Genomic DNA, 27,497 nt, shown 5'->3' with positions numbered 1-27,497 from the left:
AATTGCATAATTACGATTTTTGCATATTTATGTTTTACACAGATCTGTAACAAAGTATAAAAAAACAAATTTTACCTCACTAAAGTGAACTGGTATAACACATAGTGATAAACATACCTGATTTTTACTATGATCAAACTGCAAGCTTCTGAACATATTTCTCCTGGTTAGAAATCAGTGGACTATATCTTTTTTCTCTCTTACACGCATTCTTACATAGTACATACACGACTTTTCTATCTTTTAACATAAACAATATTAGCCCCTTATGCATAAATAACCATCTCACAGGAGTACAATCAAAATTCTAGGCAAGCATATCTGTAGGCAAGTTATGAGGAAAATGAAACTTTGATTTGTTAAAATTTTAATGGTACATCTTGCCCTTCCAGGTTAAATGTGGTTTAATTTGGACAGAACCATTTGGATAGAAACCTCGAAATATGTACACATTGAGATTCTGGGTTGATACGAGGAGGTAGTTCCTCATACCTATGTACTAGAACATATGGAAAGCTGTGCATGGTTTTCTCCTGTGTTTTTCTGCTTTCCTCAGAAACAACAAGAAGAAATACCAAATTTTAAAGCAATAAATTCACCCGGATTTTTCTAAACCTCGACTCTGATTAACTATGTAATCATTATTTAAAAAATAAAATTTATTTTTGAAAATGTGGTTTAAATTATCTGAACTTGAGGTATTAGTTAATTGCACTAAAACATGTCCATTTTCCTGTGAGTCCAATGAGATTTGACAAATGCATTCACTCACTTAACTACCACTCCAATTCAAACTTAAAAATATTCATAATTCTGTGAAAGTTATCTTGCACTTCTTCTGCCCTAAGAGGACACCAATGTTCAGACCTGATAATGTGTCTTCTATCACTGAAATTTAAATTTGCGTCTTACAAATAAATGAAATCAGGCAGCAATTTGCATTCAGATTTAACATGCCACTTATATTGACTTTATAAACTGATAATATTTAGACAGGTCGAATGTGTTTCTGTATCTGTCATCTTCATCTCCATGTTGCTAATATTCAAGAGTGAACCTAGAATATTAATATTAATAGCCTCAGTAACATAAGGACAGATTAATAATGTCATAAACTATCAAAATTTAGGTATTAATCATATGTATGTATAAACTCAATATGTGGAAAACTATAACAATTTTAATAAAATAGCACATCTAAATAAAGGAATGCTATATTTCCACAGAGTAGAAGATATGATATTCAAAATAAACCAATTATTGTTAGCCTCATCTACAAATTTAATACAATTTTGATTAAAAGGCAGTAACTTATTTTTCATATGTTAATTATTATTATTATTTCATTTTACACAGTTTCATAGGCTCTGCGATTCCCCCAACCCTTCCCTAAGCCCTCCCCCCATACTGAATTCCTCCACATTGTTACAGTAGCACCTTCCATAGGCGGTCATGACTCCCTCATTGCGGGCAAAGACCATACAGAGAGTTCAGCATCTTATCATCCAGACAAGTTCAATTTTCAATGGAACACCATCCCCAGTCTGAAAGCAGAGCTGGCAGAATACCATCCCCTCCAATGAAAAACGACTACACAACTTCAACCACAGGAAAAGGGCAATAACTTATTTAGATACATCCACAAAGCTGATACAAAAAATAATAATAATAGCATCAGGAATTACATCAGCAATATGGAAAATTGTAAGCATAAGTCTCCATTTTGCCAAACAGATTTTGGAAAACCCAACACTTGGAACAAGCATAAGACACTAATGAGCTCCACTGAACAGTTAGAAATTTGAATTGAAAGAGTAGGAAAAACAGACCATCTATGTCCACACTAATCTTTTCCCTTCTGCCCATATCAGCACAAACACCAAGCAAAAAAGATTTCCCTAACCAATGTTTCAGCAAGTGAAGCAAGAAAATGGGAGATACGGCAAGACATTATCAAGGAAGTCCTTTTGTCTTCACTCATAGAGAACATAATCAGGTAGCCTTGGATACATTAGGAAACAAAGAGATAAGGCACTCACTTTAGTGAAGAGTTTGTGTGTACTGAGGTGGCTCACCTGTGCTCCCGCAGGCTGATGTGCCAGATCAAAAGGGGCAACAAATCTCATAACCCAACCACAAAGTAATAGGGTGGAAAATTCAATCGAATGTTTTTTTAACTAAGTCTACACCACCAATTCCAGTTTTCACCCAAACTCCTCTAGAAAATTAGGGAGATGTTCAGCTTTATACATTCCAGAGGACCAGAAGGACTAAACCGATTGATAGAGCTGGTAAAGCAGTCACTTAACTCATCCAAAAGCCCACAGCACAGCTCTACCCTGAAAGGATGAGAATCTGCAAATGTGGAATCCTAACTATCACAGCTTTTTATCCTGATTATCTCCAGGAGTGGCATTTGATGTCTTCTCCAAATGCAAATTACAAACCAAAATATGACAGATCTGGGCAGACACCTTTACAGCAACAACCCAGGGACTGCGTAACAAAAACCCCAGGCAATTACCGCACCACAGGGTAGAAACCAACTCGCAGCCCTATCCAATATCAAAGGAGAAAATCACAGCCTAGCCAACCTAAAAATTCACAATAGACTCAGTTTTGTGTCATTACTAACTGTACCTTTCAGAAACAGAGGTTAGACTATATAGTAAAGGCATATCCCATCAAAGAATACCAGTGAAGAACCCGAGATAGCTGTCATGTGTGTAAGAATAGAGAGTTAATTAAAAATTAGAAACCATGACACAACTTCTCTCCCAAAAAAGCAATAAAGCTCCTCTAATGGATCCCAAAGAAAGAGATGTAGGTATATGCCATCTAAAAACGGGAGTACATTCTGAGAAGCATGTTGTTAGCTCATTCTGGCAGTGTGCTAACATTACAGAGTTCACCTACACAAACCTAGGTGGAAAACTGCACTACTCCATTGGTGTATCTGGTAGATGCAAGCACAACTTGAAGCACATTGAACGAAGCAATATGAGATTACATCATGCAGAAGAGGAAATATTTCGATTAAGACACAGTAAATGTGAAATATACATACTGCTTGAAAATAAATTTTTGCAAGTTAGCATTTGCTCCAAATTGGTGATGGTAACAAATAATATAGCAAATATTTAAGTCAGCAGAACACATGTTTACTATAGCTATCAACTATTATGTAGTATACATAATTCTTAGTGCTGTGCATTGCTGTAACTGGCAGCATAAACTGTTACGACAACATCACCTCTAACCCAAGGGAATGCATACTGCTGTGACACTATCATTGTTACAAGTTGCTACCTGACAAGGAAATTCCAGCTGGACTATCAGCAACTCAATAAAAATATTAAAAAACAAACCAAAAAAAAAAAAAGACGCAGACAGCTGGAAGACAAAACATTTTAAGTTATATAATCAGAAGAGTAAAAAGGAAAAAAATGAGAAATATATGAGAACTTTAGGGAAACAACAATGGATCACACATTTGCATCATATGTTATAAAAGGAGAAAATAAATGATGCAAATACATATTTAATGAAATACAAGCTGAAAATTTCACTTTCCAGGCACAGATGCTGACAAACAGGTTCAAGAATCACACAGGCCACCACTGAAATCCAGTCCAGAGAAGAGTCTACCACAAATACTACTATCCACGAAAGAAAATCAGTGATCAGATTTTTATTAAAATTTAGGGGTCTTATGTAAATAAATGATGGTAAAATAATCCTAAATATACTAAAAAGTAGAAGAGAAGCTATTAACATTGAATAGGTAATATCAAAATTTGTATCTGAAAAATAACATCTATCCAAAAATATTCCAAGAATTATCAAAATGTTGGCGAAAAGAGAATGAGCCCTCTAGTCCAGGCTCCTTCAGTTTTTCCTAGTATGCTATTTTACATTCTAGTCTTATCAATTACTGAAGACTGTCACTGCTAACTTTCAGAAGCACAAGATTATAGAGCCATGCTGTCAAACAGGACAGGTAACCCAATGTGACCATTTAGACTTAAAATAACCGAAAGGTGAGCATTTGGTGCAGTTAGGACTCTGCTTTGTATGCTTCATCCCATGTAAGACATTCTGAGCTCAGGTCAGGCTACACTTGCTATTCTAGCTTCCAGATAAAAAGCAGCAAATCACAGCTTAAAGTGGTTAGACCCCTCCCAACAGTGGGAGAGACTGATTAAGTTCAAGCTTCTACAGTTTATCCTGGTATAGCCCTGGTGTGGGGAAGAGAAGAGCCAATTTGTGAATATACCTAAGAATGGCAAATTGCTGTGTACCCGTCTCTCTGCTTTTAAATAATTTTTTAAAATTAGAAAAAATCACCCCTCTTTCAAAACAATTGAGTAATTGAAACAAATTAAAAATTAAGTGCCTTTGTTGCGTGAGTCATAGTTCAAGCATTCAAAATTCATATGAAGCCAATGACTATTTTGTTAAATAATGTGATTGTCAGAATATGTCCATCATTGCAGAATTTTCTAGAAGAGAGTACCGCCTAAATTCTTTAAAGTATTCCAACATTTCATTATCTTTTCAGAGCCCAGTATAAGTATTTAAAAATAAAATTTTGTCCAAAAATCTTTTTCAAGCAAACATACAGAGTACTAAGAATTTTCAGTCTAATATTTTATTAGGCATGTTTAATGAAAACTATTTAAACTGCATTTTCTGATAAATGTTAATAATGGAATCATTACAGATTTAAGTTTCTGAATATTTCTGAAGATGCATTAATAGTTTTATTATTTTAACTAATAATTTATGGTAAATTCCATGGTAGGTTTATCCAAATGAATATAGAAGCATAGTGGCTTAATCCTGATTACCATATGACGTATATCTTGTTAGAAGTATCATATGCTAAATAGAAAATTAACTTTGGATCCTTCCCATTGTCTTAGCATGTAATCCATCTATAATAATACTCCTTGTACTCAGAAATGTCCCACTGGTTTTGTTTTGAACATCTGTTATTATTTACTGTCCACTTCATTATAGTCAAGTGAAAGCAGAGATGTCCATAATCTATGCTTTGGCACACAACAGCATATAATGCTTTCAATGAAAGCATTCACACTTGACTAAAACAGTAATCTAGAATTAATTTGGAGGAAACAAATGTGTAACTTTATTGCAAATCCCCTATGAAATGAAAGACTTGATATAATTATAGTACATTCAGGATATGATCTGTGGCCCTAAGGGCATTAAATATTTATTTTTTAAGTTAGTTATTTTCTTTTATGAAAATATGTTTATCCAAAAATTGAAGATATGGAAAGGCAGTCCTTCACCCACTGATTCACTACGCAGAGGGCCCAGGCTGAAGCCAGGAGCTGGGACCTTCATCTGAATTCTTCAAGCGAGTGGTAGGGAACAAAACATTTGGGTCACCTTCCACTGAATTTCCCAGACCATCAGAAGGGAGTTTTTATTGGAACAGAACAGGCAGGACTGGTGCCTGAATAGAATGCTACTATCACAGGCAATAGCTTAACACACAACACCACTATGTCACAACCAATGTCAATATTTTCTTCGTTAGTTGCAACTTTATTTTGATTATATAGGAACTGCCTTGCAAAAGTGTGCAACGTCACACAGGTTAAGCCTTTTTATTCATTTAGAAAGGCTATTTGGCTTTGTAACTAACCTGGCCTTTAACTTCATGTTTAAACTTGTCTTTTAACTTCATGTTTATCATTAACGAAAAGGACATTTTGTACAGCAAACGCCAGCACATTTTTTTCTTTCCAAATCTATACAGCTTAAACAATGGAAGGGCAGTACAAGTCACCTCTATTCCTTTTAAAACGATTATTCCCAAGATCTTAGCAACTGTATGACCAATTCAAGCTTTATCTTGAAGCCAATAAGTAGTCATTACTGGCCATAGAGGAAGTCAAACCTGCTGAATAGTGATGAAATGCTCCGGCCTTAGGCACAGAAAGAAACACTAAAAGCAATGGAAGGAGCACATTCTCCAAAGAGTGCTTCAGAGAAGTAGCAGAACACGACTGAAAATGAGGGGAAGCTGAGGGACAGCACAGACATTACTAGACACACTTGTGTCTATGCATCTAACTTTTGGGAAATTGCCATTTTTCCAGGACAAGGTAGGAAGCAGTTACTGAGGCACCCCAGCTTTATTCATGAAATTCCTTACAGAATTCAAAAAAGCATGAATGCATACATGGAGTCACAAATACACACAAGAACCCAAGAACCTGAGAAAAAGCAAGCAAGCCAGGTAGAAGCCACACAGATAGAGTAATGAAGCCATACCACACAGATAGAGTAATGAAATAGCATGGTGCTGGCACAAAAGAAATAAATTAATAGAATTTGAGGTCCTTTCACATACATACAAACAACTGATTTTTCATAAAAGTTATCAGACAATAAAGTGAAGGAAGAATAATCTCATTAATAAATGGTGCTGGTAAAACTGAATGCATATATGTAGAATGAAATTAGAAATTACCTCTCATCAGAAACAGGCATTAACTCAAGATTAACTCAAAGACCTGAATTTAAGACCTGAGGCCATAAAGTTGCTGGAATAAAGTGTGGGAGAAACACGTTAAGGCACTAGGGGAGGTAATGACTTTTTGTATAAGAACCCCAACCACAGTCAAAAAGAAAAACTAAACAAATGTGATTACATCATACTGGAAAGCTTTTGCACAGCAAAGGAATCAGTAGATTCAAGATACATCCACTGGAATGGCAAAACATACTCAAGAACAACCTATTAGATAAAGGACTAGCACCCGGAATATATCACCATCTCAAAATGTTCAATAACAACATAACCAATCCACTCAAGAAATGGGCAAAGGGATTCAACAGATGTCAAAAGAGCACAATAGACAAGAAATATTTACAAAAAAAAAAAATGTTCAACATCAGTAGCCATCCAAGAAAAGCAAGTGAAAGCCACAATGAGACATGTTCTCAGCCCTGTCAAAAAAGGTATTATCCAAGAAAACAGAATAGCAAATTCTGGAAAGGATATGGAAAAAGAAAATCCATATAAACTTAATAGAAATGTAAATTAGCACAAATGGTACGGAAAACAATATGGTGATTTCATTAAAAACTAGAAATTCACTTACATTATGATCCAGCAGTCCCACTACAGAATACACACTCAAAAAAAAAAAAAAAACATGTGGCAAATATCTGAATTTGGGGTCTAGCATTATGGCACAGCAGCTTACATAGTCATTCATATCAGCCATCTCACATGGCTGTTGCTCAATGTCCCTGCTGCTCCAGTTCTGCTCCAACTCCTTGCAAAAGCACCCAGGAAAGCAGCTGAAGGTGACATAACGACTTAGGATCCTACAACCATGTGGGAGACCTAAAAGAAACTCCTGATGTTGGCTTAAGCCTGTTTCAGGCTGGGCCATGGTAACTACTTTGAGAAATAACTAATAAAGTTTTCATGTTTCATAATCAATTGCTGAAAGTAAAGATAATGATTGAAGTCTGTTTGTGATAGAAAACAAAAGCAAGAATATCAGCTAAATAGATAATGTAAAAATGGTGAACTTTTCTTTGTACATGGATTTCTGAATCTGAGTATATACAAGAAAAAAGCGTTTATTTCTTTTAATCCCTAGGATTAACCAAAAACCATTTCAAAGTTATTGCCCATATCCAGTTGAAGAGACATGATTCTTACAAACCTCTCCTTGGTCATATCAATAACATTTGTGTATTTTTTGTATAATTCTAATTACATAAACTGGATATGTTCCAGAATCAGAAGCCAGACATTAAGTGAATAATATCTCATAACAAATACTAGGAATCAGACTTGAACTTTTACTTTCTTCTACTATGTACTTTTTTTCGACTATGTTACAGAATTTTCCCTGGAACACTTCAAATTCTATTTGTCTAAAAAGATTCATAGTGAGCCAGGGATTTAGCCTCACTGTTAAGACAGACTTGAAAGTTGGGTTTGTGAATTAGCAATTAAAGTTGCAGAATAAACACTGATATTCTGTATGGGCACCAGTTCCCAATCCAACAGCCTACTAGGGTGCTTGGGTTCCTATAACACATGTGAGAGAACCAGACAAAGCACTCAGTTCAGGCTGGTACAGCCCTAAACATTGTAACCATCTTTGGAATAAACCTTTAGGTGGAAGCTCTCTAATATGCCCACATCCTATATAAATGGACATAATTCCCCACTCTGGCTCCACTTACAATTCCAGGTTCCTTCAAATGCACATCAATGTAGGCAGTACCAATGGTTCAAGCGTTTTGATCCCTGCCACACACATGACACACATGGACTGAGACCCTGGCCTGTCTCAGCTGTTTTGAGAATTTAGGAAATGAATCAACAAATACATACTTTGTTGATTTTTGTTTATCACCCTTTGTCTCTCCTTCCATCATATAAGAAACACAACTTTACAATGAAAAAGGAACATGTGAATCTCAAAAGATGACACACTGAATATAATTATATTCTTTATCTTATTTGCTCTATTACACAGGATAAAATAACTCTTCTCTATGCTGAAAGATGGCTGCAACAGCCAGGCCTTAGCCAAGCTGAGCCAGGGGCCTGGAACTTCTCTCCAGTCTTCACTGTTCTCCATTGTGCTTTAGCAGGGAGTTGGATCAGAAGTGGGGGAAATGGAAATCGGAAGGGCACCCATATGTGGTACTGGCATTTAAGGCAGCAGCTTTATCAGCTAAGCCACAACACTAGGCCCTATCATTTTTCTTTGAGTGGGAGACTATATACATTAACAGGAAGGGAGACCTAAGGGCAATTATGAATGGGAGAGGGAATGAAAAACTAACTTGCTATTCTTAGTCATTAAAAGTAAATGGTGGGGGCCCGGCGCAGTGGCGCAAGTGGTTAAAGGTCCTCGCCTTGCACGCCCGGGATCCCATATGGGCGCCGGTTCTAATCCCGGCAGCCCCGCTTCCCTTCCAGCTCCCTGCCTGTGGCCCGGGAAAGCAGCAGAGGACGGCCCAAAGCTTTGGGAACCTGCACCCGCGTGGGAGACCCGGAAGAGGCTCCTGGCTTCGGATCGGCATAGTATCGGCCCGTTGCGCTCACTTGGGGAGTGAATCATCGGACGGAAGATCTTCCTCTCTGTCTCTCCTCTCTGTATATCCGCCTTTCCAATAAAAAAAATAATAAAAATAAAAATCTAAAAAAAAAAAGTAAATGGTGATATCAAACCTGTTGAAATATGGTTTCTTGACTTTTTTTTTTGCTTTCAATAGATTACTTATACATTCCAAAGAAACAAAGCAATCACTTGTGATGCCACATACTTCATGGATAATCTAGGTTAAACATAACACTTGGGATAGCATATCCTTTATGGAATATCTGGGTTAACTGTAACACTTGGGACAGAATACCCCTTAAGGATTGTTTGGTTTCAAGACCTGGCTCTTTTCCCAATTCCAGCTTCTAGCTAATACACATCCCAGATGTAGCAGTCTACAGCTATAGCAGTTGGGACCTTGTCACCTACATGAGAGATCCAAAAGAGACCATACATCCCAGCTTTGGCTGTGGCATGCATTTGCAGAGTGAACCAACTACATCTGGCATCAAAGTCACTTTAAATCCAAATGGGTTATTATTTGAGCAACAAATGCCAGAGTTATTAACCACCCACACTTTCAATGGGAATTCCTCTACTGAAACTTTAACATTCATTACTTCAAAGTGGACTTGGGGGCATGGCTGTGGTATACTAAGCTAAGCCTGCAACACAAGCACTGTCATCACATTTGGGTGCTGGCTTGTGTCCTATCAGGTCTTTTTCTATTCATCTCCCTGCTCGTGGCATGGGAAAGCAGTGGAAGATAGTGCAAGTCTTGTTCCTCCTCTACCTACATGGGAGGACAGGAAGAAGCTCCTGGGTCCTGCCTTCAGTTGTGGCCAGTTGAGGAATGAACCACCAAACAGAAAACATCTCTTTCTGTCTCTCCTCTCTGTAGATCTGTCTTTCAAAAAAGACAAAATGAATCTTTAAAAAACAAAAATAATGAATGGACTTGAAATCAATGAAACAGATATATACAGTGAGAAATTAACTAATGGAGGGCATTGCAGAGTAACAAATAGCCTTCTATAATATAGTTTTTTTAAAAAAAATAGGAGGTGGGGGGGCAACACAATATCTCAACTGGTTAATCCTCCACCTGAAAGAACCAGCATTCCATATGAACTGCTGTTCATGGGCTAACTGCTTCACTTCCCATTCAGCTCCCTGTTCATGGCTGAGAAAGCAGCAGAGATGACCCAAAGACTTGAGACCTTGCAGTCACGTAGGAAACCCGAAGAAACTCCTGGCTCCTGGTTTCAGACCAGCTTAGCTCTGGCCATTACAACCATCTGGGGAGTGAACCAGTGAAGAAATGATCTTTCTCTCTGGCTTCTTTTCTTTCTAAATCTGCCTTTTCAATAAAAGGAAAAAATGGATGTAAAAGAAAATTAGTATATTCATCATCTATTAACCAATAATAAGATAATAATTTATGGATGTAAGCTTTGTAGATTGAGTTGGTAAATGAAAATATTAAAGATGTAGCTAATCAAGATAACAGAGAAGCAGTTAACATTTTAGCCATGTGAACAGATTAAATGAGAAATATTCCACTGAAAAAATGAAGTTAGACTGCCAATTAAGTATTGTATATAATTACTTTGCACCAAGTTAAATTTGAAAAGTTTAGAAAAGGAGGGAAGAAAATCATAAGATTAAATGCATACCAATTAGATTAAAATATCTTAATTTCTATTTGGATAGTTGTCTTTTCTCAACCAAACTTCTTACAGAGTTCGCTTGAATTGACAATTTTTACATAAGAATTAATTTTTATTTACCTGTCATCCTATTTTGTTATAAAATAAATGACTTACTAACCATAAGAATCCAGGGTAACTGAAGATAAACTGGAATACGTATATTGAAGTTACGCATCATTATATCTAGGCTTTGCGCACACTGCACAGCATTAGAGGTAAACAAATATTCCATTTTGTGACCTTCAACTCAGTTGCTCTCTTCCATGGGCACAAATCACACTTTGCTACCCTGGAAAATGCCTCTTAGCCTAGTTTTTTCTGACTTCATCCAGCTGTTTTAATGGGCTGCTCAATCACATTGACTTTTAAACAGAACAGGCCTGGAATAAACAGCATCTTTGCACAGCACAAGTCGCCAGTTTTTAAAGTACTTCATATTTATGGACTCTGAGGTAATACTTTATGCAACATCTTGTGAACATTAAACACCGAACTCCAAGCATAGGCAACACATACAAGAAACAGAAAACTATCACATCAAAAGATTACATTTGTATAAGTCACTAGAGAATTCACTTACTCATTAAAATGATTATATTTACATACACCTTTTACTCTAAAGAGCAACTTGGGGAGGAGAGAAGGAAATGCAGCAATTTACATGGTTTGAGTTCTGCTGCGTATTACACTGTCTATTTAAGGATTCCTCAAAGCACAATATAAAAAAATGCACTTATTTCAGATATTTTCCAGTTGAGTAAACTTTTTTCTTTTGCTTTTCCATTCATTTTTTGAAGTCACCCCAATACACATACAGGAAAAAAGCATTCAGTATATTGCCATCAATTTCCCTGTCTACCAAATGAGAATTATTATCCTATGAAAATTCTGGAATTTTGATGGCAGTCAAGTGCAATTAACAACTAATAATATGCCAAGAAACATTTTAAGACATTCTCTAATGGTTTCATACTTATACATATGCAGATGTATGTATATTAAGATTTAATTTTCTTTGAAGCTACATTTTACAGAGACAAAGAAAGAGATCTTCTATCTGCTGTTTCACCCACCAAATTGAACACAAGAGAAGCCAGAAGCTTCTTCTAGGTCTCCAATGTGGCTGCAGGGGTACAAGGAGTTGAGCCATCTTCCACCACTTTTCAAAGGCCTTAAGTAGTAAATGGATTGGAAACAGAGCAGCCAAACCCTAGTCAATACAATATGGGATGCTAGTGCTGCAGGTGGAGAATCGGATATGCAAATTTTCTTTTAATGTGCAAATTTGCTTAAAAATATCTCAGTAAAACATCAGTTGAATTATTTTCCTTTCTGGTCTCAAAACATGTTGTGTTTGTCACCAAACACAGCCATGCACTACTCATTTTTGTAATACTAGAGTGCATTAAAGAAGCTAAATAAATATTGTTGAACTGTAATAAGCTAAAATTAAAAACCACTAAATGCTTATGGATAATAGTTCTCACTACAAACATGAATTAAATTTTAGGAATCCCTTTAATCTCTGTAATCACAGATGTTTGGCTAGATGTCATTAAAATAAGGATGAAAGAGGAAGATAAAAGAGAATCACTTACGCTCAACTACATTGTAAAGAACTGATTTAAAAGAAGTATTCAGCATTTACTGTCTATTTCACATCTCATTTTCTTTACTCAGGTTATTTTATATCTTCTACATTTGAGATTCTGTTCAGAATTAAGTAGGACTATATTATTTTCATTTAATGATACATGAAATCTTTTGAGTCTTTAAGTACTAAAATGTCTATCTTAAATTTCTTCACATAATGATATGAAAGTAGATATTTTGCACATTCTGCAAGGCTTTCTTGAGCTAACTCTGGATAGAAGCCAGCTATTTCCCTGGGCACAGCATAGAAACTAGTCATTTTTTTTTCTAAATGAAGACCTTTACAACTAAGGCGCACCCTCAGTACCTATGCCCACAATATTCCTCTTAATCATATTTCATGCTCTAGCTTTACAAGCATCTGAAATATTTTCCTCATTGGTAATAAGGTGCTCATTCACACAATCTTACATCAATAACTATCATTCATATGATTGGGGGGTAAATGCTATTTCTCTGAAATTGTACATTTTTTATCCTTAAATCTGTAAATGTATCCCAACTATATTTTTCAGCACTCTGTTTCTAGCAAAAACAATTGCACATATAACATATCTGACTATGTACTGCAATTTCAGCAGTGACAATTTTCAGTTAATTACATTAATTGGAAAGGATATTTTCAGCATTAAAGGAGATATAGGCTACATGATGCATGCATTGCAAATTAGGTAGTTGCTTTTAGGCTCCAAGACATCCATATTATATCAGTCATTTTGCACACCTGACTTAGTCTAGCAAACTCCTTCCAAAACTGACAGGACCTTTTAGTGCACAGAAAATGTCAAACATTTACCTGAGATTTTCCCTTTAAAATTTTAGTTTGTCCCTTTATTAAAATAAAATTAGCATTAAAAAGATCACTGTTAAGTAATTTCTACCAATATAGATGAACATTTATTAAAAATGATGGTAGTTAACCTAATAGAAATTTTATAACTTTTCACAGAGGGACTCAAAGGCCTATGTAGCTGGAACATGAACTGTTAAAAGCACCAACCTGGACCATCTGAACAACCATATACAACTAACTTCTAGCACTTTTTTTTTTTTTTTCTTGCAGACATGAACTGAAATGCCTCCACAGGCAGCAAGATCCTCTATATTTAGCCTGTAGTAACAGGGCTTGCAGATGAGGCTTCTGCCTATTTAAATTTTCATAATAAACTCTCAGGGCACAATTAAGAATCCAATTAGTTCAGAGCATTCTATGATGTGAATGATCCATTAAGTCATTGACTATAGAGCCTTACTCTGATGTCGTGCTTTATCTCATCAAAATCACCAAGTGAAATCTTATATATATGATGCAAAATACAAAATATTTAATGATACATCATTTTCTAACAGAAATACTAAACTTGAAAAAAGAATAAATGGCATGTTTTAAATAAATTGAATAATTTTGAATGTTTTAATATAGTCAGCCCTTATTACAAAATACACTAAAAAAATCATGAAGATTTTGATGAACTGCTTTAACTCTACTATTTAAAACTATAACAATCATGGTTGTACTGGTATGATACATTTTGCAAAAATGCTAAAATGATTTTCTATTTGTAACATTTTGGCTTGTTAATTGTAAGGCAGTTAAAATAGCATGATCATTTATATAGGTATGATCATATATTTAATCCTGTGAAAATTATTTTTCAAGCACATCAGTTTTGAGTCATTATCATCAATGCATGTAGTAAACATGAGTTTTATTTAGATCAGTGACAAGACCAAAAATTTTGAATGAAATTTAAAAACATATTCATCTATAAAATTTGAGAAATAGTTATACTTTGTTTTTTTCAGGTTTATATACTTATTAATATAGCAGAGATACACAGAGAGATGGACACAAAGAAAGAGAGATCTTCCATTCACTGCTTTAATGCCACAATGGTTCAAGTTGGGCCATGGAAAATCAGGGGACAAGAGTTTCTTCCAGATCTCCTAAGTAGACGCAGGAACCCAAACATTTAGGCTGTCTTCCACTGTTTTCTCATGTGCAAGGAGCTGAAGTTTCAAACAGGTATGCATACAGAATGCTGACATCCCAGGCCATCCACAACTCCGGTCCTGTCATTTCCATTTTGCTAAGGAGTGCATCAAATCAGGCGAGTTCTTCATACTAACTTTTGTAATCCAGGATCATGGAATACCATCTGAATTTTGTGCATGTGTGTGTGTCCTTGATGATTTCTTTCATTAATGTTCTATAGATTTTATTGTAGAAATCTTGTACATCTTTGGCTAAATGTATTCCTATATATTGAATTTTGGGGGAACTAAAATAAATAGGTTTTTTGCTTTCTCTTTCAGTGAATTCATTATGGACCTATTAAAAAAGCCACTACTTTTTGCAAATTTATTTTTAATGCAAACTTTATTTATTGAGTTTTAACAGCTTTTTCCTTTTTTATTTTTTTGCAGGATAATTACATTTTCCCATTAACAACAACATGCCATTTGAGAAAAGGCATTGTTTGATTTCCTCCTTTCCAATTTCGATGTTATTTAGTTATTTCTCCTCCTTAGTTGTTCCTGTGAATGCTTTAGATAGTAGACAGATAGACTGATAGATAGATAGATCAAGAGTACTGAAAATAGACAACATGGTCTTATTACAGATTTCCTATATATACCCTTAGCAATAAAATAGCTAAGCAGCCATACTACATATCATTGTCGTATTGTACTTCTGTATTACGTCTTATATATTTTAGTGATTGTTATACTCACAAGAGACAAGGAAGAACTCAGTATTAGGGGATGGTGTTGTGGAATTGCAGGCAAAATCGTCCCCTGCAATGTTAACATTCCCTTTTGGTTCCATCTTACATACTGCTACTCTAGTTCTAGTTGCCCACTAGTGGCCAGAGAAAAGCAGAAAAAGATGTTCCCAGTGTTTGGGCTCTGCACATTGATGAGGGCGTCTGGAAGAAGCTTCTGGCTCATGCCTATAGTATGCTGCAGCACTGGCTCCTGGAGTCCCTAGATAACTGGGTAGATATGGAATATCTCCCTCTTTGTTTCTCCATTTCTATGTAACCCTTCCAAATAAAGCTATACTGAAAAAAACTACTTATATTTTTCTGAATCACCAAATTGAAAATTCTTAAGCATCGTGCAAAGGATTTTAATTAGAAAATGTTTTTTCTTCCAATATAAATATTTCAAAAAGTAACTAATACTGTGGACTAGTTTTTTTTAAATGCTACATTAGATTTAAAATGTTAAAAATGTATAGATATATCTCCTGAATCACTAAGGCTTAATATTTATATGAAAAGTAAAAATTATGGGCAATATGACATGATCAATATAAAATATCCTAATGGAGAAAAGCTACTTTTATTATGGTAAAGGAAATTTGAGGCGACTATCCACAGCAATTTCCTGCTATAAACAATAAATGAATTATGGAACAGTTTCCTGAGATTGTGGAATAAGCTCAGCACAGAGGTTATCCTAAAATAGAATAAGAAAAAATGCTGAAGGTACATTTTGCAGGCTAGAAAATCTAGGCTTTTCAAAAGATAGAATGACATTTGTTATGGGTTTATAGTTTGAAACTGCATTGGTAAAATACATTTTAAGTAGTTGGAAACATAGGAATTTAAACTGGAATAGTTGAATTTCATATGTATATTACTATACAATCAAAAGCTAAATAATTTAAATTTTTATTCAAATAAAGATAGGAAACTTACACACAAATAGAGAATCCATAGAGTGACCAGAATTTTCACCTATTTCTTGAAAAGAGCATATTAACAAATTTATAAAAGATGGACTCCCAATGCAACTGTTACATATACCTTGACATTCTAAAATGTCAAGGATGCTGGACATTCTAAAATTGTCTATAACTACAATGTTATGATACACTTAAACAGCAGGAGGCTGGACTTGGGACTGCGGTATTAATATAGGGAAAAAATGTGAAGGTGGAAGTAAAATTAAGAGTAAGATGATAATGCCTGGACAAAAAACACAAATTGTTTGTCATAGAAAATCAGGTAAAGGGAAAAACAGTTAAATAGAGAGCAGAGGAAGACCCTGCTGTATTCCACTTGTCCATTGTAGAGTTGAAATCAAAATGGATTAAACATGGCTCATTGCTAACTGCAGTTCTTTTTGGCTTTATAATTCCTGCTTTACTTGCTTAGCCAACAAACTGTGGGCTTGCAGGTCTAATGGTCAACTAGTGCCAAAGGCCCCAATCCCCATAGACCAAGGCCCCAGACTTATTAACCCATAGATAACTCAAGATTGGGGTCTGGTGCCAAGGTTTGAGCCCAGACCTGAGGAGAGCAGGCAGGGGCTGGCAAGCCAAGATAAGCAAGGATTGAGTAATCCTTCCTCACTCACCTGTTGTAAAGTGTGTTCCCCTTGAAGCTGTATCAAACTGTCCCTAAAGAGAACTTTATAATTGTACTGCTCGGGGCCCGTACTCAGTGGTCCAGTGGATGCAGCACCATGACGTAAACGGTCTGTGCCAGAGTTTGTGACTGCTTCTGTATAAATAAAGCAGACAGCTTTCTTGCATTGCCCATTATGATCCTGAAATTGTAGTGGCCCGTTTCCTTTCTCTCTACGCCTATTTCACTCACCCTTCTTGAGTTCCGAACTCAGCTGGAGCTAGCCTCCAGCAATTATTCATATAAAAACTGCTTGAAAATTTTTTATTAAAACAAACACTAAAAAGTCTGCTATAAAAGTGCATATGGCACTTAACTAAAAAGAAAAAAAAATCCTTTTTGAAGAAACAAAAATAAAAGCGAAAATATCAAAGCCAATTAGACGTAGCACTATTTTCTTAAAGAAGGTTATTGATTTTCTTTTTCATTTCTTCAGTGACATCTTGACAATAAGACGCTGGGTTGTCTACCATTGTCCATGCCTACAATGTCAGGATGCACCTAAATAGCAGAATGATTCATTAGGACTATTTATGAAGGACTATACTATTGTAAAATTATAGGGGACATCAGTAGAGGGGGGCAAAGGCTTACAGAGGGGGCAAATTAAATCCCAGAGCCTATGCAACTGCATCATAAAATAAAACAAAATAGTATCAAAGCCAAGGTTCAGGGTAACTATGATAGTGTAAAGCACCCGACCTAGAAACATTGAAATATTAAAAGATTAAACCACTGAATTTTTTCATATATATTAGAAGCAAAACAGGATTAAAAGACCATTAAATGAATTAATTTCTTGCTTATTTTTGCAAAATTGATTAGAGACACAAGGCTATTTAAAATAATTACATTGCATTGAAAACAGTCTGTGGTTACTTATGCCTAATACATTTTCACCATAATGGTAAAACTTCACACTGTGATATAATTATTTGCTTATAATTATTGAAATATCACCTTTTTCATTCAAAAGGCACATCATGTAATTTACAGAAATACATAAAAATTTATCTGATAAAAGGTTTAAATTGAAAGTGAGGCATAGTTCGTAGCATAAACACAGGATTCCAATACATTAAAAAAAATAATCTATGACCCAACATCTTTCAAATAGCTTAGATACAAATACAGTTCCAGTTTTTTTGTGTGTGACCAAAGCAAACACATGAATAATTGCAAGCTTCATAATTTTATTTCGAGAATATGATATGGTTGTTTTCACTATCAATCTATTCTAACCATAAGGTGCAAGACAGATGTTTCCTTTGTGTTCACAGCCCAAATTTAGAAGATATTGAAAAAATAAGTTCCACATATAATTAATTAAACTGACTGAATTCAAAACTTGTCTAATATCTATCAGTTTTAACAGTTATTTTAGTAGGCACACTGGTAAATACACTTGAATATTTCCACAATAATGCTTTTGAACTACAAAGTCTTTCAGCTATTTTGTATTAGGAAGTGGAAGTGGCAGATAAATTCAGAGTATAGGTTCTGTTAAGTGACTGTATAAAGGACTGTGCCATCATATCACAGTCTCCTGAAAAGCAGAAGGCATTTGAAGAAACTGTAAGATGAGTCTGTGAGTAACACAGTTTAAAGGTTCCAGGAAAAGATACACTGCTCTTATTCAAATAACAACAAATGATGTGAATCATACAAGAATATGCCTGCAGTTGATATGCAATAAGACTAAAAAAAATCAGATTTTATTTTAGTTTATTTTTATTGGAAAGTCAGGTATACAGAGAGGAGGAAAGACAGACAGTAAGATCTTTCATCTGATGATTCACTCCCCAGATGGTCGCAAAGACCAAAGCTGAGCGGATCAGAAGCCAGGAGCCTCTTCCAGGTCTCCTACGCTAGTACAGGATCCCAAGGCTTTGGGCAGTCCTTGATCGTTTTCCCTGGCCACAAGTGGGGAGCTGGATGGGAAGTGGGGCCACCAGGATTAGAACAGGCACCCACTGGGATCTCAGTGTGTGCAAGGCAAGGACTTCAGCTGCTAAGCTACCATGCAGAGCCCAAAAATCTATCTTCAAAAGCAAAATTTTGCCATATGCAGACTAATGAGAAAAGCCTTTTTAATCCTGAGAAATTATTTCAGTTTCTTAGTAAGATAAATACAGTTACAATATCAGCAAACTGCACCACTTTTTTTTTGTCCAGTACCTGGAATCTGAACTCATACATGCTGTTGTTTGATATAAATTAACAAACCTTTTCATAAAACAAATAAAATGAGAATTTCCCCACCCAAATGTTAAATATGGCTAAGGCACAGACAGGAAAAAAATGTTGGAGGGTGCCTAAGCCTTCCCACTGTCTGCTAAATAATGGGCCAGGAACCTACCCTCAATGGAGATGGCTGTCAGTCTTCATGGGGATGGCATAGCAGGTACCAACAGTTCTGCAAGCAAATCCTACTTCATCAAGGTCTTCAGAAATATTTCCCAACTTGAAGAGACTAGAACATCTCTTTGCTTTTCATTATCACTGTTCTAATATATATTTTTTCAAAACAGTGTTTCAATAGGAATGCAAAATTTGTTTTTCTAAATATCGTTGAGCTCTCAAATCTAATTTTCTTATTTACTTATTTATGTATGTATTTAAGAGACTGACTGCTCCCTCAGACAGACTCTTCAAATGTTCACAGAATCTGGATCAGGTAGAAGCCAAGACACTGATATCCCATCCAAGTCTCCAACATTGGAGCAGCACCTGATTATCTGACCATCAGCACCCACAGTGTAAACTTTCTCCCAGGGTATACACCAGAGAAGCCAGAGGCAGGCAGCAAACCCAGGTACTCTGTTATGCACAGGGACAAATGCCCACCCTTCACCCTCTATAATCTAAGCATTGATTTCTAAATATGAAATAAAGTATCAGCAGTATTTCAATATACACCCTCTCATGAATAGAAAATTACATTACTGGATTAAAAAGCCAATATTCTTAAGAAGTATGGAACCAAAGGTTTACCCCGAGAAATACAAACACCAATGATCACATATATAAAGCCTTCTCTACTCATATTTGTAGCTAAGACAAACCCAGAATAGTAAGGAGAGATTTATGAGCACAAAAAGTTTTCATTATCTTTTATGTGAAGTCATTGAAGCTCCTTTCACGTCTGGGTTAAGTGTGTGTGTATACATGTGTGATCAGAGAGAATAAATATGATCAGGTTTAATGCTAACTGGAACAGTGTCTATTAACTGTGGTTAGCACACCAAACACAACAGTTTCTCAGCACATACTACTAATGACACTTCCCACAATTTGTGCATTTCAATGCAATTATTTCCATGCTTAGTTTTTGTGAAGCTACGCTTCACCTCAAACAAAAACAGTTTACATAAAGTCATCCACACACGACTTTTTCCGAAATCATCATTATAGCTTTTAATCAGCTGTTATTTCCAAATCAAAACTTCAAATGCTATTTAAAACTTAAACAAAAACATAAAGTATTTTTTTTTCGGATTAATTATCTGCATTGATACTTTTATTCCAGTTACAGTATTTTTAGCTTTCAAGAATTAGTTCTGTCAAATGTTTCAATTTCCTGGGCAAGCAAGTACTGGAACAGTGACTGATACAATTCAGTAGTAATACAAATGCATAAAAACTGTGCGCATCAGGACTGGCACAGTTTCATTACAGAAAAGATTCCACTGAAGGACCACAAGACCAATAACTAACCATGACCTTGAAATTAATGGAACACAATTAAATTGCCTACTGAGCAAGAAAAGGCTTAAAAAATGGACAGAAAAATGCCAACCTCAAGCAATTAATTTGATGAAAATGTTCAAAATAGATAACTACGTCAAAATAGTAAAAATTCTTAGGTAATTTCAAATAAAATGCTATTAAAAATTGGCCTATGTATAGGAGTTTTTTTTAAAAGCATCATTCAGATCAAATAAGAAATCTTATAATGCAAGCTGCTTCTCAGAAAGTTCAGTTAGAACAAAATGTTATCTCAGCTCTACCAATGAGCTCTCCTATTATTTCAGGTACAACAAATACTTATGATAAGCTGGCATTAAAAGATGAATTTGCTTTAATATTTGCTGTTTTCTACATTTTTGTGCCAGAGGCAAATGAAAACACTAATATTACATTCAGCCAATTTAAAGCATGAAATGTATCCCTAAGTACACTTAAATAATTTAGGGACTCCATTATTCTCAGCTTAATACTAAATTTTTGAATTTAACTTGGCTCACTGTAGAATTGCTGTATTGGTCATAAGTCACAAGTTAAGATTTTATAAAAAACTTAATAGGGTTGGGAAGAGACAGAGAAAAGAGAAAATAAAGCACTCAATTACTGTTTCACACCCTCAAGTACCTGCAAAAAACGGAATACAACAGAGGTTAATGCCAGGAGCCTGAAACTCAGTGCAGACATCCTAAGCACAGAGCAAGAACTGAGGTACTTGACTTAATCGGCAGTGCCATCGAGATGCTGAATTATCAGAAAACTGGAGTCGGGTGTCACCAGAACAGTATGGAACAAGATGTTATAAAGATGTTATAGCATTAGGATAAAGATCAAACCTCACAATTTAATTGTAAAGAGTACTTACGATGCTCAAGGTATGTCAACATACTTTACACACAATTCAGGTAGATTTGGTGAAGTGGAATCAACATAAATCGAGACACTTGTAACATTGATTGGTTACCAAATTGACAAGTTTCCAATGACAAATTCATAAGTAGCATATTGTAGAGAAAATGACAAGGAACACAAATAAGCAACAGACATTTTGGAAAGTTTTCAATTTTTGCAACAAAAAGTAAAAATTACTGTTGAAGCATCACTTTTAGACCATTCTGCGTGAAACACCATGTTATAAAAATAATAGGTAGGTTTTGAGCTAAATCTCACCTCTAGCAGAACTTAAGTTTGACTTTTTTTCCCCCTTTAGTGTGGTTTGGTTTTAATAATGCAGAGGTATCCTATTTGTATCTGGAGTTACTCTTCCTAACGTCTTCCATTTTCCCATCACTCTCATCAGATAATAGTCTAAAAATGTCTGCTTTTTCAGTCATTAAGTTCAGGATAAGCTATTCATCCTTTTCGTCAATCTTGTAGGAAAATGCCAGGTCTTGAGTATTCCAATAACATTTACCACTTATTTTCCAGGACTCTTGAACACGGAAATAGCCTTTGTACTAAGAAAGTCCATTGCTGTCACCTCGTCATTGCTAGCTACCCAGGGACCATTAGTTCAACTTCTTTCCTCTTTTTAACAAGAACAGAACAGAACTACTACTCCTGCCACCCACTGAAGTGGAAATGACAGAAAGAGACTTAATTGTCTGGTGTGAGGAAAAAAAAAAAAAAAAAAAACAGCCCTAACAATAACTGGTGCAAGCCATCTAAAAAGGTGAAAGCGCAACTAGAGATCGTTACAGAATATGAAAAGAAGGTGTCTTTTTCATCTCTCAAATTCTCATTCAGAGCCACTTCCACAAACAACACTTAGATTTTGCACTAGCTAATATTTAGCATTTGAGGAAAGGAACTGTTACAATTAGTAATGATCATTTCCGAGCTACATCCAAAAAAAGCATCCTTGCTAAGAAATGAAGGGAACTAAACCATTGCAGACACCATTATTTATCAAACAGAAAGCAACAATTTAGGAAGCAGAAGTACAAAAATCTGAAAGGATCAAAAATCAAATTAATGTTCAACACTCACAAAACAAAAATGAAGAGAATTTTAACGCCTTTTAGAAATCTCAACTGCTCTGCTGCATGTCTGGTAAGGAAAGTTCTCTAATGACATAAAGTGCCATGCCAATCTCAATACAACAAATCTTTTTTTGCTCCCAACCTGACATACTTTACATGGTTCATTACTCTAAGATGATAGTACCAAAGCCCGAGACATAACAGAGAAAGTGGACTATAGACTATTATGCCTGATGAACACAGAAGCAAAAATCCTTGACAAAATACTAACCAACAGAATCCAGCAATCTGTCAGATCATTCACCCAGATCAATTTCAATTTATACCAAGCATTCAGGGATGATTGAAAATACACAAAATTAATATATGTGATACACCACATCAACCAGATGAATATGATCATTTCTACAGATGCAAAAAAAAAGGCACTTGACAAAATACATCACCACTTCATGCTAAAAACCCCAAGCAAAATGAATCAGAAAAAGACTGTGAGCTTTTCTACTAAGATCTGGTACTAGACAAGGATGCCCACTTTCACCATTGTCGTTCAAAATGCTAGTGTAGTCTTGGCAAGACTATTGGGGAAAGGAAAGAATCTAACCACATTTCAAATTGGAAATTGTGCAGATATGATTCTCTATGCAGCAGAACCAAAACACTCAATACAGAGACTGCTGGAACTTATAAGAGAATGTGGCAGGGTAGCAGGATATAAAATTAATGAACATTAGTTGGTGGCACTAGTATACACAAATAACCCCATGCATGAGAAAGAATTTGCAAGTACACTTTCCTTTAACATGGCAAAGAAGTTTCTTAAACACCGCTGAATAAACTTAACCAAAGGTGTGAAAGACAACTATGATGAAAAAACAATTAAAAAAACAAACAAACAAAAAAAAAGGCATCAAAGTTGAAGAAATGTACCTTGTTTCTGGATTGGCAGAATCAACGTCATAAAAATGTCCACATCACTAAGATTGATATACAGATTCAATGCAACTCCAATCAAAACAGCATTCTTTTCAGGAATAGAGAAGATGATAAAAGAACTCATCTAGAAACACAAAGACCACAATTGGACAAACCTATCCTGAAGGATAAAAGTAAAGTTTAAGCAATCACAATTCCAGTCCTCAAGACCTACTACAGGGCAAAGGTCATCAAAACAGTCTGTTATTGGTACAGCAATGGAGAAGATTATCAATGGAACAGAAAAGAAACCCCACAAGGGAGCCCACACATGCACAGAGAACTAATTTTTAACAATAGAACTGAAAATAATCCAAGGAAATAGCTTGGTCTCTTCAACAAATACTGCTGGAACGTCTATCAAATTCTATCAAGATTTCAATTTTCCTTTTCAGTTTGAATGTGGAGTATTTGGAAGAGCCTTTTGCATAGCAAAGTTCAGGAAGCAGAGGCCGCCCCTACTTTACCTGCTAGAAGTAAAAATTAGTTAAGTGGAAATGATTATTATATATATTTTCTCTCTTTCTTTCGAATGTACATAATATCACAAGAGTGACAGACCAGAAATTACAATCACCAAATGAATCCAAGATGGTCGTTGTCCTCCTGCATTGGCAAATACAGCACAGAGGACACAAAGAACAGGTGGTGGAGGCTCAATTCCTTTATTGCTCTTTTAAATTTAGATTTACTAAAGCAACATCTAAAGGCATAATATCTACACAGTCCATAGCACCAAAATTTGCCATCTTGCCCTGTTCTTCCTCATCTGAGGACAAGCTCTCTTCAGGCACTCAAGTGGACAGCAGGAGCGCTTGGACAAACAGGCTGTGATGTGCACACTTGCTCTCCATGGACTGGCACTCCATTTCAGACATTTTAGCATCAATCAATCTTGTTAAAAGAAACTGGGAATTCTCTAAAATTTGCTGGTGGCCTTTGGTATTGGCTGTGTTGCTTGTGGCTGTGGGCTGTGTGACTGTAGTAGTGACACTGCTCGTGTTAGGACGCCGCGAGGTGTTGTGTGCAGTCTCCAGCTGTGGCCAGGCTGCCTGGGTATGCTGTCATTCATGTTGCAGCTGCATCTGCAGTTGCTGTAATTGAGAAGTGGAAGGGCTAGAAGAATTAAGCTACCCTGCTGCAGGCCATCCCATTCCTGATACCTGAGATAAAAGCTCAGTTTTAGGATCCACGGCATCCCTATTGCTGGGACAGCATGAACTCTAAAAAGAAGAAAGTCCACCAAGAGAACTGATCTACCAGCATGAGAACCTCCCAATCCCCATCCAGGGGATTTTAGCCAACCCTAACCATAAGTTTAACGCTAACCCTTGACCCCTCCACTCTCCTCACCCTTCTCTTGGGGGGGGACGGGCGGAAGGCAGCTTTATTCTTGTGCCAAATCATTAGCTGTTCAGCTATAACCTAATGTCAGCTATCTTCAAATATACAAAACAGGGAAGACTCCCCAAGTGCCAGGCCCACCCTGGGCTGCAGTGAGGGAACATGGACTTTCAAAGACTCAGCAGACAGCAAGTGCAAACCTGTCTCCTCCCGAGTCAGACAACTTTCAAAGTAGCATCAAAATAAACCAACCTACACAATTCGGGACACCAATGGTCTGACATCGCCACAGCAGAAAAGGTGCAGCAAACACCACTTGGCCACCATGGAAGACCCAGGTGCAGTATCAGATGGAAGCGTGGACGGAGGTCTGTGAGCCACTGTGCAAGCCAGCCGCGGCTTCCCTGGATTCAGGGGCACCTCACAGCAAAAGTGACCACACGGGCTATGAGGGTAGTAGGACAGCTTTATAATACCAGATGCATGAGCCACTCAAAGACCCCTGCATGTTTCATGAGCAGTCGGACATGTGGGTGACCCATTGGGCCAACTCCTACTTGGAGTGCTTGGAGGAACTGTGGGTTGTGAAAATGGACTTGTAGTTCTGGGACTCATCACTGTCACCCAATGGACCACTTTGGGGCTCCTCCTGGAGGCTTCCCAGTTTGTCTGCTGCACCTTTGAGAGCCACACTGGGTTTCTTCTCTAGACTCAAGACTGGAGTCTTCAGGCTTCCCCATATTCACTTTTGTTTCTGAGGATTCTTCGCTGACTCCCGGTGTTGACACACTCTCAGCCACCTTGGATTACTTTGTTTTCTTCCCAACTTTGCTCTTAACAGTCTCTCCATCCTTATCCTCTGCATTTCCACATCCTGCTACTGCACACAATGATGTCATCTTCCTGGAAGGCAGTGCCACACGTGTGGAAAACTTCTGCTGTTATCTCTTTCAAAGTTAGTTGATAAAACGCATAACCACAGCACCAGAGGAAGCAAAACCTGTGGCGGCCATTCATCTCCAACCCCACCATGGCCCAGATGAATCGTGCCCACTGCAAGTCATGGTGCTTGTCACCTTTCATGCTTTCTTTATCCCCTCCCAGGCTGAGTTATCAGAAAGCTTTAGTTCTGTCACATTCATAATGTTTTTGATGTGAGATGCTGCCTTCCCAAGAGCCTTTTCCACAGACTTGTCCAACGGAAACTCAATGACGGCATCTTTGTTATAAAGTCTGTCAAGCTGACAAGCTACAACTGGCAGACTTAATACTTCTTGACTTAGAGTACAGTAGTTCTACTGGGCACTAATTCAGCATCTTTGTCAACCTTCTAAAGTAGAGAAGCAAGAATCTCTTCTCTCACCTTACACCAAAATCATTTCTGAGCAGGCATGTTTTAAAGAACAAATTCAAATGACTAACAGACATAGAAAAAAAAATGTTCGGGTTTCCTAACTATCACAGAAGTGCACATAAAAACCTCAGTGAGATTGGTCTACCTTCAGGAATTTACAAATGGCTCATGCTGGCATGCATATGGGAGAAAAGGGTAGACCCTAGCCCACAGAAGCTGGGAATGTAGGTTAGTGAAACAACTATGAAAGTCAGTACCAAGGGTGCTAAGACAAATGAAAATGAATCTACTGTAGGAAATAGCACTACTTCTCAGAATATATCCAAAGGCAATGGAATCTGCATATCAGAAATTGATCTACAAACCTATATTTACAGCAGCACAATTCACAATAGCTAAGACATGGAAAAAACTCATATGAAAGTTAAAACAGGAATGGATAAACAAAATGTGATACATTTACTCTGTGGAATACCACTTAGCCATTAAAAAGAGTGAGATTCTACCATTGGCAACAAAATGGTCCTAACTAGAGATCATTATGCACAGTGCAGTAAGACAATCCCCAAAAGAACAAATATATGTTCCCTCTAATTAAGGCAATGACTGTGAAAATACAATTAAATAGATATATAAGTAAACATGTATTTACATAGATGTCCATAGAGGAAGTGTATAATCAAGACTTGCATACTGGGAAGTGAAGATATATTGCATTATGCATCTCTACTCCAGAATTAAAGGAGGACTACCAATGAAACTGTTCATTATGTCTTGACAATAGGATACAAGACTTCCTACCATTATCCAGATCTACACTGTCATGATGCACTTTGATAGCAGAATGTTGGATTTGTGAGTGCTATTGAAGAATTATACCATTGTGAAAATATGAGGGGAAAAATGGGCTGGAGGCAATAGGAACGGTGGGAGGGAGAATCATATCACGGAAATGCATTAGGAAAAATAATATGCATAATAGTAAATTAATTTATAAAAAGAAAGTTAAACTCATGTAAGCTATACTATTTAAAACCCAGGGGAGTTTGTACCTATGCCAGAGTCTTGTATTTTCATCCTATTTCTCTAGTAGTTTGCTAGTTTTAGGTCTTAGATGTAGATCGCTTATCCATTGTGAGCTGATTATTTTATAGGATATAAGAAGCAGGGTTTTGTTTTGTTTTGTTTTTTGCATGGGA

At 36.4% G+C, this 27,497-nt stretch overlaps 1 protein-coding gene and 2 pseudogenes across 5 annotated transcripts in view; all 3 read right to left on the bottom strand.

Moving 5' to 3' along the window:
• Positions 1-27,497, bottom strand: part of GALNT13 (polypeptide N-acetylgalactosaminyltransferase 13) — a 426,836-nt gene that overhangs the window by 244,097 nt on the left and 155,242 nt on the right. The window lies entirely within an intron of this gene.
• On the bottom strand, positions 23,536-25,684 carry LOC121150790 (annotated as a pseudogene).
• Positions 25,668-27,497, bottom strand: part of LOC121150789 — a 35,672-nt pseudogene continuing 33,842 nt past the window's right edge.

The sequence above is a fragment of the Ochotona curzoniae genome, unplaced genomic scaffold, assembly GCF_017591425.1.
Source record: "Ochotona curzoniae isolate NIBS_2020 unplaced genomic scaffold, NIBS_Ocur_1.0 contig_2210, whole genome shotgun sequence".
Taxonomy (NCBI): domain Eukaryota; kingdom Metazoa; phylum Chordata; class Mammalia; order Lagomorpha; family Ochotonidae; genus Ochotona; species Ochotona curzoniae.
The sequence above is the reverse complement of the archived record's forward strand: the minus strand, read 5'-3'. Positions and strand labels throughout refer to the sequence as shown.